The following is a 19,326-nucleotide window of genomic DNA, read 5'->3' on the forward strand; positions in this document are numbered from 1 at the left end:
ACTGGGGACCATCCCACCTCCGTCATAGCAGCCCTCTGTACATCGTCCACGTAGGGATGTCTGCCACGAAAGCTGGGAGCAGTGGAAGTACCCACATTGCTGGGCTCAGTACCAAGCACTCAAAAGTTCTCTCTCTCTACAGATTTCCAGACTTCAAGAAGCAGAAAAAGGGTGAAAGTGTTGTTCAAGTAGCTTTCCCATTTCTATCCACTGTATTTTCCCTGTTCTTCATTTCCCCTCTGTGAGGGCTCGAACCAAGGCTCCCAAACTTTCAGATTCCATGGCAAAAAATAAAGACACAGGCAGTTACAGGCTGATCCAACGCCTACACAACCCTGTAGATGAAAGGATTCTATTTCCTTTGCTAAGCATAAGATTGAGCCCTTGCCTAAACCCACGTAATACAAATGAGAAGAAAATTCTCAAAAACATTATGTTTTGACAGCAAACAATGGGCAGAAAAGGTTAGTGAAGATATTTGTCTGACCAGTCTTTTTCTCATCAAGTTTTATTATGAAATAGAACAAGGATTGCTGAAAATAACCTTGGTTCAGCTAACTTATAAAGCACAGCAGACTCAGTTAACAATGTTTCAGAAAAGAGGGCTAAGAAAACTGTAGCAAGGAACAAGACTTTTCAAGAAGTTAATTTAAACTCACATTGCAGCTCTGGAAGACTTTCAGCTAAGAGTGCTGAGGCAGAACAGCTGGCTAAAAGGAAGGAAGTGTGTCTTTGGAAAGGTAATTTGTAAGTATTAAGCATGTAAGATTTGCTATCTATCATCTATCCCTGCTCCAAAACATTTTACAAGCACTGGGCATTTTGCCCATGTCTATCCAGAAGGACCTGGGAGTATTTCCTATCCCCTCTGACTAGATATTCATGCCAACTACATCCTATGGTATCTGGGGAGCAGACCCAGTTACAGACAGGTCCCCCCCCCCATCTTATGCAGTGGAAACCCAGGAGGCAATTACAAAGTGATCCTGATCTGGACAAAGAGTGTGGGTCTGGAGCTGACTTAGCCCATGCTATGCAGATATTTGTGGCTGAAGCAGAAGAGGAGATGACATTCATCAACACCTCATTCATTTTTCCTATAATAAATAATAATAATAATAAAAATCCGCAGCTCAATCATTCAGTGATCTTACAGAGTTTCATTTTGTTTTGTTTTCTGAGAATACAGTGTGTTTCAGATTGATCAAGGATTCAAATCAAGACTTTGTTACCAGGTATAATTGTTCTATTTATCTACAACTATTCCAATGAAGTTATCTATATTCTTTTCATCCAAAGATGATACCAGAAGAGACTTCAGGGAACATATATATATGTAGCCATATATTAACACATCTACTTGGCCTCCCATTGTACCAAAAAAGCAGCATTTTCTTATGCAGACAGTGGTATCTGGCTTCCATACCAAATAGTAATAACATTTATTTGACATAAGTAGAAACATCCCTACAAAACAACATCTCCCCACAAAATAAAGGCATTCAAAACTAAAGCTCTGTGATCCATTCAGTCATCTGACTAGATTAAATTTCAGGGACAAAATGAAATCTCTTTTTAATATATTTTGGAGATAATGCCAACATTGCATGAAATGAGACTTATCACTGATGATGCAGTGTCCTCATGTGTCTCCTGAAGTACATCACCTGTCTGACCTACGCAGGAGCTATCTGTGATTGGGAACAGCTGTTTCTGATAGGGCCTTTAAAAAAATTCCTTCTGGGGGTCTGTCAAGTAATTTGGCACAAACAAACAAATAAGAAACAAGGAAAAGGAAAAGGAAAAGGAAAAGGAAAAGGAAAAGGAAAAGGAAAAGGAAAAGGAAAAGGAAAAGGAAAAGGAAAAGGAAAAAAGAAATATCATCTCTTCTCTTAGTTTTTTATCTTGATCCACAGAATAGACCTGAACTAACCTTCCAAACTTTTACTTGATCCCATATGGAAACTCAGCTCAATAAGTATGGTAATTATTCATGTCATTGTTGAGCCTTACTGCATTAGTACCAGCTCCCAATGATCCGCAACAATAAAAACAGGATTTTTAAACAACCGCCCATTATTAGTGCCTAAAACAGCAAGCTGGATCTCCAGAATAGGTTATGTTCAGAGAAGTAAAGGAACCCTGCCTGAAAGCTTTTTAATCTTATTCAGCACAATCTAACCAACCTATAATAGATATCTTGCAGCTACTAAAATAGCAACTAAGCAAATATTCCTCAAATCAAAATACATAAGAGGACATCCAAAAGAAAACAAAACAAGTAAAAGCAAAATTTACAGTAGGTACAACAAAAGTATCCTGAGCTGCAGAAGTCAGTGTATATTGACTGAAAACAACCAAAGAATTACCACTCAGGAAGGGGTTCAGCTTGAATAAACAGCCTCCCAGACAGTATATGTAAAATGCAAGATAACATTTTTGGGTAGTATGTTCATTCTATCAAAGTAAGAATGCTAGAATCAAGGCTGGGAGGGATCTCAAGAAGTCATTTACTCTATCCTTTTGAAGCAAGGAAGGCTATACACAGCTGAGAGTGATATGTCCGATCTGTTCTCAACAACTCCTAGTGAAGGTCAAACAGAAGACATACATGGAGACTAAGGGAACAAAATTAATTCCAAACACAATACCTGCCTTGCAAAGGGCCAGATTCCCAAATCGGATCTACTACAGATTCCCAGAGTTACAGGCCATGGCACTGACCAGCCACAAAGCATAAGTTATGGTGCTGATGTCAGCCTCAGCGTGGTCAAGGTGTTCCAACATCATTCAGTTAGACTTATTGCAAATGGATTTTAGTTTGTTTGTTTGTGACAGAGAGCTAAAGACATAGTAGGCTTTTCCCAAATTTTTTGAAGTTATGAGCCAATATCCAAATGGCATACATGCAAAATTCAACTACATCCAGCCACGAAGGTTTAGGAGTGGAAAGGATCAAAAGCAAAGGAAAGGAAAAAAATGTTCAACAGTACAAACAGGTACTTACTAAATAAGCCATGAGTGAGCCAGGGGACCTCCAGCCTAAATAATACGGTGTAGCTATTTTTTCTCCACTTAATTTTTGACATAAGAAGGATGAAAATGGCTCAAAAGGAAGACAGAGCAAGAGGAAACTGTGTGCTTTATTAAGGATCAGCTCTAGGATGCTTGTGAAAGTGAATCAATAGAAAGCAAGAGAAAAATACCTGGAAGGAGTACAGTAACCTGCCTACATGCCCACTGCGGTGATCAGATATCTCACGATGCTTCTGGGTTACAATGAGACAAATCAGTGCTGATGCTTATGCCAAGCCACAGATACCACAGTCAATTTGTTAGGGAATAACCCTAGGTCTTTCCAGCATAATATTCACTCCTTCCATATCCTGTCAGTGAGCAATATGGAAAAACTTCATTCTAATGGGTGAGTACTGTGTCCTAAAGCAAGACTTGTAAATCATAGTTTGTACTTCGTGCATGAAAGTACTGGAGAACTAGAAACTCAGCTGAACCATCCGGTTTGTATGGTGATGAGGGTGGAAGCTTATTAAAAAAGTGTGGAGGAATTTATTCTTTGAAGTTTACAGCTGTTGTCATTTCAACCACAAGGGCAAATTTACATCCATGACAGTTGTAAAACACAGTGCAAAATCTAGCTTAAAAATTACATGACTATTTTCCACCTTTTTGTGTGAGGCTTTTGTTTCCTTCTATTTTTAACGGCTTTGTCATGGCAAAAATATTCTGTTTGGTACCCCAGAAAAGTGAAGGTGGGGTAGCTGGGAAAGGAGGAGGATCTCAGAGTAGTTTCTACCTAATCTGTGTGGAGGTCAGGCTGTTTTCAGTAAGAGTGGGATTTCTAATCTCACTTCTCTATAATGCCTTCCTCCCTCCGTGCTCCCCATAGAACTACCTCTACCAAAACTGTGCTTCTCTCCCAGAGGTGGGTTGGCATGGGACTCAGCTAGAGATGGAAGAGCACATTAGAATCCATGCTTTTTTTTTTTTTTTTTTTTTTTTTGTGGGCTGACCAGTTAAATCCAGCAGAGGCTCTGGAGATGTGTGGAGATTTGTTTTGTTTTGTTTTGTTTTGTTTTGTTTTGTTTTTTGTCATCTGGATAAAAAGCTTATGCTCTATAGCCACTGCAATGAGACCCTGGTGCAATGTATTTTGCATAGTCTATTCAATAAATGATAACGATCTTTCACTACCTTGATTTTGTATCCTTGTTTAAACGAGCTGGTATTTATGTTTTACCTCAGAAATGGGTGATCTCTTCACTGTTGTTCCAAATTCAGTGAAACAAGATGAAAATCATCCAAGAATAAACCTTAATATCACTACGTGTGCCCAGTTCAAACCTTCTTTGCAAGGCTTTTTTGTAAATATCCCTGAACATGTAGAATGCTTAGTCTGACCATAAGAGCACAGGTGTTGGGGCAGGTGTTCCTCTCCATTACTCATGCTGTGTAACTCTCAGGCTGATGTGCTGGGTCCATCTGTATGTGTGATGGGCCAGGAGCAGCCTGTTGCATATTTGGCTAGGTAGTGTGTGGTGTGATGGACACAGAGCTACTCTGCAATAATGTTAACAGTGTGCGTTGGACCAACAACTGTTGCAAAAATTGCACAAATATTTTGGTTAAGTTTAATAGCAGACTGCAAAGAGAACAATCAGAAAGGATGAAAAATGTCTTGAACTCAGCCAGCCCTGCAGTTAGCACAGGACAATGGGAAAGTCATGGGCTTGCAGGAGTCTAGTTCAGCTTCCTGCAGGGCCTACTGAACTGGTTGGGAAAATCAGAGCCAAAAGTCTGACAACCGAGAAGCACAAATGAACTCTGGCAGCATCAGCAGGACTGTCTTTTCAGTGCCAGGGAGATCTTGGGGAGCTGTTCAAGGGCACTAGACCGAGACCCATGCACTCGCTCTAGTGTCTGCAGAAGTGAGACCTGCCTCAGTTGTCAAAAGGACAGAGCTTTGGATAACTTGGAGGATGGGGAAGAATTGCTTATTTTATAAATGCTGTTTGGAAAAGGAAACAATACTACAGTTTTGAGAAAGGAGTTTTGTCATTTTGTGGGCATCTTTGTTACACTGTCCTTGAGGGAAAGCCCACGGATATCCAAAGATTGCTGGACTTGCTGGTGAAACCTTTCCTTCCTGTACTGCAGCCCCTGGCAACTCAAGGAGAGAAGAGACTCAAACTCCTGAAATCTCCCCAGCTGGGCAAGGCTCAATGCCCAAAGTGAGGTCAACATCCAAATTTCAGTAGCAAACTTTGGTGGGGCTATGGATGTAGAGGCCACCCTGCATGCTCCACAGCCCAGCTGGTCCTGGATCACTGTGTTTCAGCACTGGCAGTTGGTTCAACCACATTTCTACTGCCAAGAAGAGAATTAGATAGCCCCTGATGTCTGAGCCAAACTGTTGTCCTTCCCTCTTGTGAGCCTTGCAGCCCATCAGAGTCTCAACACCAGAAGGGCAGAAGCACTGGTAGCTCTGCTTTCAGGATGAAAGGGATTATATAAACTCAAACAGATGCACAGGGCAAGCTTGTACCATCAGGAGAAAGTGTTGCCTACATGGAAGGTGCCACCTCTTGCTAGGAGCAGTTATCCTTTGCTCCACTACAAATAAATAAGCCAGACTCATTTAAGTTACCCAAAATCATGCTTAACCTGTTTTCATATTTATCATTTTGCATTACAATTGCAGTGTAGCAGGCATGAGGCTGGCCCAGTTCCTTCCTTCCAGATCAGGGCTGTGACAAGATGTGCTAATGCATGTGCCTCTTACGATTGTTTGAAGATATCCTCAAAGCAGAGCTTTGCCATACTGCATTTCAGGACTAGCAGTTCCTCTCTTCCAAAACCAAACTGCTTATTTAGATGAAATTTCATTGAGATTTCTATGGGCCGTATAGACATACTTCAGTAAGAAAGGGCACAGCCCTTGCCGGACAACAGTGAACAGTCACTGGCTTATGTATATGAGGACAAGTGACTGCTGGGTCATATTTAATTTAACCTTACCACACTGGCCATAATTCTGTCTAACCAGAAGAAAACATTGCATGATAGGGAAAACAGGCAGACCACAAAATAAGTATACACCACAGAATCCAGTACAGCATGTTGAGTAAGCAGATGCCGCTGGAAAGAAAGTACAATACTATAAGGTATTGAAAAGCTTCAACTGACATCTGCATTTCTTTATTTCTGTCTAAAGGTCTCCTTTAATAGCTGGCTTCGTGATCTCATTCTTATTCTTTCAAATGTAAAATGCTGGAAGTTTACATCTGTGATTCTTTGAAATATGTTTTTTTCTCCTCAAGAAACTCAGATAGCTTCTCGTTACAGGTGAGTTAATGTTTGCCTGATGGGTCATTTCTGAGCAGCACTGGTGGGTTACTGAGAAGTGGTCATATTTTTTGATCACTCATAAAGAAAATGGCATTTATCTGGATAAAGAATCAGCAACAAAAACAAAAGGTTTGTCAACCTCAGATAACCTAAGTGGCACCTTTGTCCTTTAGTAGGGAGCTAGTCTTGAAGACCAGTAATAACAAGGGAAGAACTGGCACACAGGTGTGGCTACTTCTCTTCTGTCCACAATTCCTCTTAGAAACTATAGCTCAAATACCTCAGGAGGGACTTGGATGCTGAGTACTTCATACATTGAATGCACAACTGAGAAATATTAAAGAGGCCCAATTTTAAGGAGGTGTCTCAAAACTCAGGCTTTGTTTTGGATACCATAGACGATTCGGTACCATCAGACAGTTGTTGAGATCTTGGCTGGAAAGTACATCCTCCCAGTTGCAGTGTGCACATCTTCACAACAGGAACCCAGTCTGCTGTTTGTAATGTTTGGCATTCTAACCTCAAGTAAATACACCAAGTAATCTGCAGAATATGTCTCCAAGCATGCTTACATGGTAATAATGATGTTAAAGTAGAATGTCCGTATGATTTATTACGCCTTGTGAAATAAAGCAAAGCCAATCTCTTCCCACCATGGGAAGTACCATCACAGTAGAAAATGGAAAGAAGAAAAAATGAAATACCACCCAGGCCTGGTTCAAACATGCAAACTTTCTAATAAAATATCAGAACCAGATGCTGCTAAAGATGAGTGATAATTAAAGAAGATAAATTAAAGAAATGTTTTTCCAGGGAATGACTCTACTGCACACAAATTGTTTCAGCATGGGGAAAAATATAATAAAATTACTGCTGCTGTCTGTTTTCAAAAGTTTCCATTAATGAGTCAAGGCAGGTTCCCTGCTAAATTCCCTCACATCCAGGCTCCCTCTTTGCCTCTGTTGGTCTAATCTCCATGTGGTTTAGCAGAGTGAACAGAGGACTGAGCGCCAGGAGCTCGGTTCCAGCACTGACTCACTGTGTGGGCTCTGTGATGTCATCCTTGGGGCAGGTCAGCCCTGGAAAGCAGAGCTCTAAAAACGGTGCTGAGGGGTCCAGAGCCTGATGGTCACCCCCTTCTCCCCACCAGATGTGGGTGGTTCACTGCGGGTTTTCCCCTGAGTGCCAACCCAGCGAGCTGCTCGCGGGCTAAGCTGGTGGCATGTGATTTTTTCAGTCTGGAGTCCCATCGCAAGAAATGAGCACCTCCAAAGCCAAGTTGTGCAGGCACCTGTGCAAACTTCCAGCAGGAAACATCGCTGCAGATGAAGAGCGGATGCAGCAGCCCCTCTAAGACCACCCTGGAGCATCATGCTCCCGTGTATAAACTCATCTAAATCCAGGCTGTTGTTAAGCTTCATCTTAGCTAAACATGAGATCGTGTTTAAGCCCCTTGAAGACTTTTAATTTCTATAGGTTTTTTGCACACTGAAAGTTCCTATCCAATTGCCATAAGCATTTTCATAGCAAATAAAGTAACGTGCTACACAGGGAAAGAAAAAGAATAAAATGAAACCATGTAAATACATGGCCTGGTTCCCTTTTAACCACATGTTCCCCAGGCTCATAACCTCTGTAAGGAACATTGCCTGTGAGGAACAATGTGGTTTGCAGTGTGCCTTTCAGGTCAGCAGATCTGGCCTGTGTCAGCCCGAACAAGGGCTCAGACACAGGATCAGGTTCCCATTGCTCAATGAATTACTATGTGGTGAGTGTCTGTGCTAGCACACATTGCACACGGCAGAGGCAAGGTACAAGGCAGCAGGTCTCACTGGCCTAGCTGAGGACGAAATCTCAGGACCCTTGCTTCACTTGTCTGACAAGCTGGGAGCACAAGCACTCAGCCATGGTACCCCAACCATGTGCCTCAGGTTCAAGTGTTGAAGCCCAGAGAGCTTCACGAAGGACATGGGGCCTGCAGCTCTTTCTCCTGGACAGAAAGGCCAAGCTGAATAGACACACACACACACAGGGAGCCAAGAGCAGGGACAGGCCTCTTGAGCATCTACGCTCCAAGCTACTGCAGATGTTTTAAGCTAAAACTGAGAATTTATACTACAGTCGAGACTCTACACAAGCTGAATCTGTCCACAGGTCATGAGTCTATCTGCCTTCCATGTGGTAACACCAGCTGCTCTCTGCACCTTCTGTCCCAACACCTCCAAGCCGCCCAATCCTGGGAGCACTCCACAGCAATCTGAGCACAAGGGGACAAAGGCACAGACGGCAGTAGCCAGGGCTTCTTCCAAACCAACATAAGCCATGGTCTGATAGCCAGGCCTAGAGAGAAAAGAGCGGTGCTGACCACAGCTCTCACTTGATCATCTAAAAAGTACATTTATTAAGACCCTCTGCCCACTGCAGAGCTTTGAACTTGAAATAAGGTTTGGTTATATGTCTCATAGGGAGCTTGGCAATCTCTCCTCAGTCTCTGCTTTACTCCTGCATGCTACCAGCACTGCAGTGTGTCTGCCCTGGAGTCATGCATCCCATTCAGGAAAGGTTTCCCAGAGACATCAGATGCAGGACTGGGGAAGGGAAGGGAAGGGAAGGGAAGGGAAGGGAAGGGAAGGGAAGGGAAGGGAAGGGAAGGGAAGGGAAGGGAAGGGAAGGGAAGGGAAGGGAAGGGAAGGGAAGGGAAGGGAAGGGAAGGGAAGGGAAGGGAAGGGAAGGGAAGGGAAGGGAAGGGAAGGGAAGGGAAGGGAAGGGAAGGGAAAAGAAAAGAAAAGAAAAGAAAAGAAAAGAAAAGAAAAGAAAAGAAAAGAAAAGAAAAGAAAAGAAAAGAAAAGAAAAGAAAAGAAAAGAAAAGAAAAGAAAAGAAAAGAAAAGAAAAGAAAAGAAAAGAAAAGAAAAGAAAAGAAAAGAAAAGAAAAAAGGAAAAAGAGACATGAATCTGGGTGTGTAATTTATATATGAGGGAAAGTTTAAACCAGTGTGATTGGCAAGAATACAATGTTACTAAAAGCCACAGACATGCTAATTGGTAAGTCATTTTAAGTAAACCCTATTGATCTTGTAAGTTTTCCAGCTTTCAATTTTCACTTTTGCTTGAAAACAGCTCAGAAAATAAGACCTAACCAGAAACTCATGATTGGTGACTTTTTAATCCAATTTTTTAGCAATTGTAAGCTATCTGTCTTGAAGGGAGCCTTTGTCTGAACAAGGAAACAGCTACAGAAGCTTCTCTGTAGATACCTAAGCCTCTCTCAGAGTGGGCTGGAGATGCACACTTGGGGTAGGCCAAGTCCTCTGTGCCACAGGTGATGTGGTACCACCTCTGGAAGTCACCTGCTCCAACCCCCAGCTCAAGCAGGGCCACCTAGAGCAGCTTGCTCAGGACCATGTCCCAGCAGATTTTGGAGGTCTCCAAGAGACTCCACAGCCTCTCTGAGCAACCTCTGCCAGTGACACTTTGGCCATGCCACTGCTGAAGTGAGGTGAAGCCAAGTGGTCCAGCTTGGCTCAGCACAGCTCCATTTCCATTGTTCAGTGAGGGAGCTCTGAGCTCTTCCTCACAGTGCCCTCAGAAGTGTGGCAGGCATCGCCTTCTGGCAGACAGTAATGGAATAGGTGGAGTACCTGCTGTATTTTCTCTGCAAGTTAAAAAAAAAAAAAAAAAAAAAAAAAAAAAAAGTGGAAGTGGCAGAACAAGATATGTAAAGGAACAGAAGAACAAGAACAGGAAGAAGAAGAGAGAAAAAAACTTGAATCATATTATCCCAGTCCTCCTTTATTATTTCAACTGTAAAGGCAAACTTTGCAGAAATGTCCAGGGCAGGTACCCCTGCTGTCCAGGCTGCTCCTCTGCCACAGTTAAGGAGGTCTGGTCCTCCCCGAAGGCAGCATTGGCTCCCGCATAATCCCAAACCACCGTGATAGAGGGACTGGCTCCTGCTCCCCCTCTGAGGCAGCATCATTAAGAAGGCACAGACTTCCCACATTCTTAAGCAAAATATTTACTTTATACGTGCTGAAACAAAATTTGGAAAAGTGAAGAATAATATTTATTTTGACAATGTTAAATTGCATTAAAGTTTAAAGTGAAAATTAGATGCATGCATATATACTGAGGGCATTATCCACTAATCACAGGAACATAAAAGAACTGGAAAATGCCCTCCTCCACTGCCACTAGGAAAGTTGGTCTGGACTAAATTACAGACGAAATGTATAATTAAGCAAGCTATTATTATCCAGTGTCTTAGCAGATGCTGACCCCATTTGTGATGATTGGGATGCAAATTCAGCTGAGGTTTGACTTCACAGCTGTGTCCATAATGTCTTGGACCTGCTGGACTGCCCCAGAAACTCCCCTCATGTTAGCACTGGTGTCCAAAAGCAGTGCTTACAGTTTCCTCATCTGCTGGTTGGGGAGCTTTCCTTCAGCTACTCAGGAAGAGAAAATGGTTTTACTGATCTGCCAGCCAGGCTTAATACTTGAAATCTGTGTTTAATTCCTTTGAAGAATCTTTAATATTCCACTAGTACAAGGAGGGGGGACCTTCCACTGCTGTGTTATTCTCTTATTTTTATTTTTTGCAGGTGTATGTTTGTGGCTTAGTTACTGAAATAAAAATTCTGCTGGAAATAGCATTGGCATGAGAGATGAGCTGCCAAAGTGTTATGGGCTTAGTAATTTGTACATGGAAATGAGGATCCAGGGGACGTCATGAACATCAGTGGCCCGAGGAGATTATGATTAAAACATGATGCTGAGCTTTTATGATTTCTACAGCTAATTAGCAAGATTTATATGCATCTAACAAAAAAACAAGGCTGAACATAGAGATTATCCTTATTTTCCACATGGAGCAGTAAACTACTGGGTTCTAAAACAGAAGGAAAAAGGGGAGAGGAACACACTTCTATCTCTTCTCTTCTTAGCCTAGTTGTCCCTGTCTTTTCCATTGGTTGAGTGAATGCTTCTTAGGTAGCAAGCATGAAGCCTCTGTCTTATTCACATTGATGGCAATCCCTCATAGATTTAATACAGAGAAAAAAATCTGATGTTTCTGTATAGTTTCAGACCAACATAGGTTTTGTTTGCCAGCAGCGTGCTGGGGCAATGTGAGATGTCCACAAAACCCCTTCCACCAACGTATACTTGGTTGATTCTGTTCCCCAGAGGTGCAGAAGGAAAAGGAGAAAATAAAAAAGAAGAAATTCAAGGCTGGTATTCCCTACAGAAACAAACTCCTCAGTCTGCAATCAGGGCCCCCTGTTCCCAGGAGGGTTTCCAGCCAGCAGTGCATGTGCGACCTGCCCAGATGCTGCCAGTGTGCACCAGGCTCTGCATGACCTGAGCCCCTGCATTTCCAGAAGCTCAAACATCCTCACAGAGTCCACACTGGAAAACCTTAACCAGTGTGCAAAATGTCTGAAATTCTGCCTGCTCTTCTCCAGCTAGAAAAGGAGACATGTTCCGGAAACTTGGTTGTGTGGAAATCTGGTTGCATAGGGTAACTCTTGCTCAGAGTATGGATGAAAAAAAAAATATATATTATTATTATTGAAGCCACTGGCAAAGGAATTTCTCCAATGCACACCCACAGCAACTAGAGTCAGATGGGGTGATGGTTCTGCTTTGAACAGAGCCAGCTAATGTGTATGGCAGAGCTGAGATTTCTGACAGAAAGGCTGTTTTGTCCAGGGTTTCCTTCGCCCAGTGTTGCCTTTGGGAAGAAGCTCTCCAGCTGCAGGAGGCACTGCCCTTCCTCAGCAGCTGTGGCAGGCACCTCGCCCATGTCCAGCCAGGAACACAAGGACCTCAGGTGGCTCTGTGCTTTCCCGGATGGGACTCATGGGGCTCTCAGCTGCATGGGCAGCAGCTCTCCTGGTATGGATGAGCTCATCTCCATCATGAGGAAGAGGAAGGAGCAGACACCCCAGGGTTAACCTCAGAGGAAGGTTCTTTGCTTTTTCACAGTTGCAAACTTCTAGCAGCAGGCACAGCATCTTCCCACCTCCACAGAAAGTACTTTACCTGTTCTGCATGCCACCACAATGTAATAATAAAAAAAAACACTGCCTTATTGCACTGTTTGTGTGGCTGCAGAAGTCCATTCATAAAGCTCCACCTATTTGTACTGGAGCTATGTTTGCTCAGCTCACAGATATACAAATACTGGTACACCATGGTTAATAGCATCCTAGCATTTTATTATTTTTTAATGAACCACTGTCATCACCTCCTCTAGTATTTTTTTTTTATTCTTGTTCCTGTATTCCTAGACAGTTGGCCTAAGTTGGGAATAACAGGATAATTTCCACTCCAGCAATGGTTTGGCGCTAATATCAGTATCTGGTAGCTGGCGCACCCTTAGGACACAGAGTTTGCTGTCGTTTATGGTGAGAGCCATGCTGGCCACATGCCACACTCTCCATTTTCACCTCCCAAACCAGTCCATTTCTTAGTGAAATGGAGTGGGAACAACTGTACAGACACATTTTTGGAGAGTTTCTACTCTAACATTAGATAGAGAGGTTTAGGCAGCAAATTTCCACTGAAGTGGCACGTAGGGTCCTGCTTTGTTGGAGATGCTGGAGATGCTTCAGACCATGAGCAGACCACGTCAGCATCTCCAGCAGCAGAGACACAGCCAGCGAGAGCAGCATCAGCAGCGCTTGCCCCCATCGTACACACCCTGTGTGCCCAAAGCAGGGCTGCACAGGGCCACGAGGCTTTAAAAACACGGCTGTGCACGAAGGGACCTGTCTCAAAGAGGAAGCAGGGTGGTGAGGACCCCGTGTCAGGTCAGCACCCATGCCCCTGAGTGCAAGGAGCAGGGTCCCCCTTTTACAGGTGTGGAGGAAAACAGGGGAGCAACGTGCGGCCAGTGCTCCCATCCCAAGCATGTGTGCTCCAGATGTGCCCAGAGTGAGACCCAGCCAGTGAGGAATATTATTTATAATAATAATAATAACAATATTAATAACACAAGAACATCTGGTAATGTTTTTTTTCCATCTACTATTTGGCTGAAAGCAGAGCATCCGGGTGACATGACAATTGGTATTTCTGTTTCCAATTTAGCCCGAGTCCAGCTGCTGCAGCGACTCAGAGACAGGCACTGCCAGGGACATGTCCCTGGCTCCTGGGCTCGGCTGGCCCCGCAGGTGCTGCTCGTGCCAGCACTGCCTGCAGAATCACCTAAAATCATCTGGGCTTGGGTTTTCTCTATCAGCTATTTCATAAGAGACTGTGAGGAGCTTTTGCACTTTGGTGGCTCCTTTCCATCCTGCCCCATGAGAAAGTTATCGAGCTCTACCGGTGTATGGTTTCAGAGTGAAAACAAAGGCTGGCTATTTTGTAATCAAAACAAAAGGGCTGTGCTACATATTTCACGCTATTGAAAGTGTATTTGACTAAATACACATTTAAACCGTTTTGGTGTTGCTTTCAATTTTAAGGCTTTCAGACGTGTCCAGTAAATATATCACTTCCACCTACAAAGACTTCAGCCTTGACACGCAACTAGCATGTGGCCTAAAAAGTTAAGAGACGGCACTCCAGCTTTTCTCTCCTCGTTATACTGACTGAAAGCTAAAAGCAGAATTACCGTGGCAGCTGCAGCCGCTGCTCCCAAACCACAGGTAGGTGTAGTGGAAATCATTTCACCTGCACTGCTCCCCATTCATTCCTCCCAGCACGCTATAAGCCAAGGAGTTCGCTCCTCTGGGCAAGAGGGTTGACTCCACAGCCATGGAAGAGGCGATCGTTTCGAAGCAGAAACGCACGATGCGCAGTCTCTCATCTGCTATAAATTTATACAGGTTGATGATAAACTTAAAATGTGCACTATTAAAACTTCACGTTCAAGAATAATGTTCATTTAAGTATTTGAACATTCTCCCTTAAGTCATTAAAGACCGAGATTTATGTTGAGCAAATGAAGAGGCCCCCGTACGCCTTTGGAGACATATATCCTGTTCCTGCCCTTGGGGCCCACCACAACTGCACGTACGCTCAAGGACAAGCCAGGCTCCAACACTCATTATATTATCACATTTGCATATGAAGCAGCAAAATTTGCTGATAGACAGAAAATTTAGGCCTTTGGCTCAGCACTTGTCCAATTATTAAAATCAGATGCTTTAGATCACATGTTATTATAAATAAATCAATTTCTTCTAATGCGCTTTACACACCACTTTGTAAATTATAGGTTAGATTAAATCTAATTATGCAGCTTGAACTCCTGGTTTATGCAGCTGAATTTATGGGACAATGTTAGTTGCAGGACTGTTCCCATTGCTTCTAGTTCTAGTGTAACGATTCTTAAATACACAAGGTGAAATCTGTAATAGCGCACCTCTGTCTGTAACTAGCGGGAGCCAGGAATTAGAGTTAATTCCACCTCCAGCCTTAATTTAATCCCCACACAGGCTCCCTGTTGTCACAAATATTATTTGTACACGAAACCTGCCAACTGCTAAAGTTTGGGGAATTCCAATAACTAAAGAATTTCCATAGCCTTAAATCTGGCCTATTTTCTGTAGCAGATACCCAGCTGGTGTGTGTCCTACATACAGGTTCCTCAGTTTTGGGACCAACTCCCACTAGCTGGCAATGCAATGCCACCTCCACCAGGGGCCTGAGCTCCGGCACGTGAAGCCTGCAGAGCATGACCATGGTCCCTTTTCCCCAGGGAGGTCCAGGCTCTCTGCTGGGGTGACAAGGTGCTTCTCAAAGCCAGCAGGCAGCACCAGCTTCCATGGGACACTTGCAGAGGAAGCACTAAAAGTCAGCTTGCTTGTGGTGCTTGTGGATCAGAGGCGAGGAGCTCAGCACGGATATACGAGTGAAGATTTGGCAGCTGAACAGCCAGAAGAAAAGGAGAAGAAGCAGCGTGGACATGAGCACACATGGGAAAAAAAAAAAAAAAAAAAAAAAGAAGAAAAAAAGAAAAAAAAAATAAAAGAAACTGGGAAGGAAAAAAGAGAGAGATATAATCAGAAATAATATAATCTGAAGCAATCCTGTTAATATGTTATGCATAACAACGTCCTTGATGACAGTCCAGGAGTCTGAGCTTGGGCCAGGGAACTGTCAGCTAGAAAGGAGTGAGTTGTTACGTAGGCTCATGCAATTAATAATGACAGTGCTCAGTAAATCTTACCTTGTGCACTGTAAACAAGTTTTTATTCCTGCAGCTCACGAGGAGTCCTTCAAAGTCCAGAATTTATTTGTCTCCCCGCTACACAGATCAGAGGTCCAGCTTCACAGGCACAACTGAAACTGAGCATTGCACTGGTTGCATGTATTTTTTACTGTTAAAAGGTGTGATTCATCTTCTTGCAAGATGCTGAGCCCCTCGTTCACTTGCTTTTCCCAAGAGGGAAATGGAGCCTTCCTGTTTCCTTAAGAAATCTCTTTTGCTTAATGGGAACTAAAGTATTTTCTGAGGAGCAGTCATCAAAGTGGGTTTTTGGCTGTACCTGAAAGACTTGGTACAGTGGGAGAGTGGGAACCAGTTCTCTACAGTCTCCAGAGAGGTCTAAGAGCCTGCTGAGTGATCCCGGTTTCTTCTGGTGTTTCCTGTGAATGTGAAAATTACATCCTTCCATGCAAACATGACGGCTTGGACAGGGAGACTGGGTGCCTCACCACAAATCCTTTTAACTATTTTCTCCTACAAGGTGGGACAAACAGCCCTGGATACTCATCGCAAAGGCAGGGTCTCACACTGGGAGCCCCACAAACCAGGTGAGCAGCTAAAGCTGGAAGTGCCAAAACCAACCTGGAAGTGGTTTTGGGGTCTGTCTTGTGTTTCCATTAAAGGTAAGCAGGGAGCCAGACATTCTTTGAATACCAGCAGCTGATGACTGTATGCCTTCACGCAGAGGTGCTCTTCTCCCAGATGCAGGATGTCAATAGGCCATTGCTAAGAAATCCTGAATATCAGCATTGATTTTCCGGTAAGATTTTCATTATTTTTTAGAATGCAAGTGTAGAAGGCTGATGAAAGATCCCCAGAACAATGTGTGTTATGGTGTTAACATCACTAACCCAGAGAGAACATCACCAGTTCATATTTCTGCAGGCAGGTCATCTGAAAGAAAAGCTTATTAAATGCTGAGTATAATACGATTACGGAAGGACACAGAAATCAAATAGGAGAGGGCACACACACTTCTGAACACACTAAAATATAACCCTAGGAATGAATACTGCAATTCATTAGACATTTCTGCTGTTTTATGCTTTCTTCCAAAGGCTGCCTTTGATCATCAGTCAGAGGCAAAGCACCTTCCTCTCCTGTTGGCCAAGGAAAGAAAAACCTCTCTACCAAAAAGGGCCTGGAGAGGAGTAGATGCAGTCTACCTGGCAATTGCAATCTGGAAGTCCCCAAGGAGTTCAAAATCTCCCAAGTATCAATGCCCACAAATTTCCTTGAACATTCAGATCTCTCTTTCTGTGGAGACAAACTGTCACCTCAAAAACAAGTCTGCTAGCAGGGGAGCTGCCTCTTGACTCCCGGCTGGCATTGCTGCTTATGAGCTGTGGGCTGCCTCTCCACAGAGTAACTCTGGAGGTCATAGAGATGGCACTGGAGAGGTCAATAAGTGGCAGGCAGAAATGAGGACAAGTAGTGCCGTACTGACTGCTATCAGCAAGCACCTCTGAGCACAGTCCCTTCCACCCTCTTTATTTGGAAGGAAAACAGGGCTGAGGAAAAGGAGAAGCTGTCCAGCCCAGTGACTCAGGATGGAGAGTCCATCTCTGCAATGGGCAAATGACCTGCTCCAGCTCCTACCACAACATATCAGAAGCTGAAGGTCTAAACCCTCTTAACTTTCACCAACTTTTGCTAATGTGGGACCTTAAACCACACATTTTGGGGGATCAAGAAACAAGAGTGCTACTGGCTGAGTTACAGTGAACTAAATGAGCAGCAAAGTGACTGCACATGGGCAATAAAAGCAATAGCTGGTGGGAAGAATGAGGAACCATTTGAGTGATGCAAGAGAAAGGATATATATCTGAGTCTATTTTTCATAGGCAAACAGATGAAAACTGGTCCACCAGCAAAGCTGGGGTACAGCCAGGGACTTAGATGTTGCAATGTTTTAATTTGTAGATTTCCTGTTGCCTAGCAGACTCCTCGGCCAGGAATTAGACAGTCAGGATACAATTCCCAGGGAGAATTAGGTAGTTTTGAATAGTATTCCTAGAAACCAGCACATTGAGCGTGAAGTTATTCACATTGGCCTGGAGAAACCACAGAAGGAAAGAGCAGGACCACAGTCAGAGACAGCAGGACCCTCTGTGCTCAGTCTGCTTCTGGAGGTAGGTGTTCAATCCCCGTTAACCCTTTGTCACAAAGACACTGCACTCTTTTCTTCCTCCCACTGCACTAGTGCAGTAGCTACATTGCTCCCCGCAGAGGAGGGAAACCTGCTTCAAACCTTCATGCAGCCTGACCTGTGGCAAGGATGTGCTCAAGTCCAGCACACCGCTCATGAGCACGCACATCAGTCCTGCTCACCCGCTGTCCCCGCAGCAACTATGTGAGGTAAAATATCTTCAAAAAGAGAAACTGGGAGAGGGTCATCATAAAACACCAGGTGAAGCAGTAAGCAGCATGCTGACAGAGGATACAAAGGTACGGCATTCAAATATTTGTTCAAAATGAACTGGAGAGTGTGAGTTTGCAAAAATACCCCACTTCCCGGGTCAGCCTTCTGTCTACTACATCTGTCTGCTACTACATCTGTCTACTACTACATCTGTCTGCCACATCCTTAAAAGCCTGATCAGTGGCTGCTCGCAAAAGCAGGACATGGTTCGAGAAGAATCACGAAGACCATCCTAGAGGTGTGGCAAGAGAAACCTTGCTGCACTTGAGAATCAACGCAAGGACCCAGGGGCAAGTGGGGCTCACAAAATATCAGCCATACCAAAGCTGAAGCTGTGGCAGGCTTGACAAGAGGCAGAGGTTTGGGCAGACAGCAAGGGCTTTCATTTGTGCCAAGAAATCAAGTTGTAGGTGCCTGGAGGTAATACCCCTCTGATACTCACATACCCATAGCTGCCTATATTACTCAATGTGAAGATGCAGATGAACTTTGCAAAAGCTTAATGTAGAAGGATTTCACAGCCAGCTCTTCGTCAGCATTTTCTCACTGCTAATGGACAGACTTTTGTTATCTTCCCTCCTTCATGCTACCTTGTGAAAGAAGGTTCTGCTCTCCCTGAGGAAGAGGAGTGCAGCTGTGTATTTCTTTTATATTGGATGCAGTATCTGTTGAACCCTGCCAAAATTTTCACTCCTCCTTAGGCTTCCTTGTTAAGTGTATAACAGTAATATTTATGTGAAATCAGCTGAGAGTTATACATTCAAAAGACAACTATCCCAAAGAATATTTATATGATTGCATTCAGCTAACAGTAAAATGCTACAGATTTGCCTTCACAGAATCTATTTACACAATGCTATAACATGCACAGCTGCTGGAAACCTCTCAATTGATTTCAGTAGGTTACTGTACCTTAAGGTAATGATGAAACCTGCTTTAAAATGATTAACTGTACATTTCTCATTGTCCTATATTCTTGAATATATAATAATATTCTTGAAAGTCTCGTCTAGGAACATCATTCTAAAATCTGTGTGTGTTATATATGCTTCAGACTTGTATTGTGGACTTTATTAAATTTAAGCTTACTGAAATGTGCACTAAGTAATTTTCACAATGTTTGCACTATGGCACCATTCCCAGTCTTCAATTCCATGGATTTCTGTCTCTATGGCTGCCAGTGAAATTCTTATTTCCTTCTATAGGCAAAAAATAAAAATAAGATAATTCAATAGTGTCTTTGTGAGCTCTTTAAGGTAGGCTTCCCTGCTAGATAAACCATAGCAATATGAAACCACGGTAAAGCCAACTGAAAACCCT

At 43.3% G+C, this 19,326-nt stretch overlaps 1 long non-coding RNA gene across 1 annotated transcript; it reads left to right on the forward strand.

The window, feature by feature from the left end:
- The first annotated feature begins 15,742 nt into the window (after positions 1-15,742).
- LOC140002196 (uncharacterized) lies at positions 15,743-19,100 on the forward strand. Its single transcript, XR_011808379.1, has 2 exons — positions 15,743-17,716; positions 17,814-19,100. It is a non-coding gene; the product is annotated as an uncharacterized lncRNA (long non-coding RNA).
- The last annotated feature ends 226 nt before the right edge of the window (positions 19,101-19,326 follow it).

The sequence above is a fragment of the Anas platyrhynchos genome, chromosome 3 (assembly GCF_047663525.1).
Source record: "Anas platyrhynchos isolate ZD024472 breed Pekin duck chromosome 3, IASCAAS_PekinDuck_T2T, whole genome shotgun sequence".
In the NCBI taxonomy this organism is placed as follows: Eukaryota; Metazoa; Chordata; class Aves; order Anseriformes; family Anatidae; genus Anas; species Anas platyrhynchos.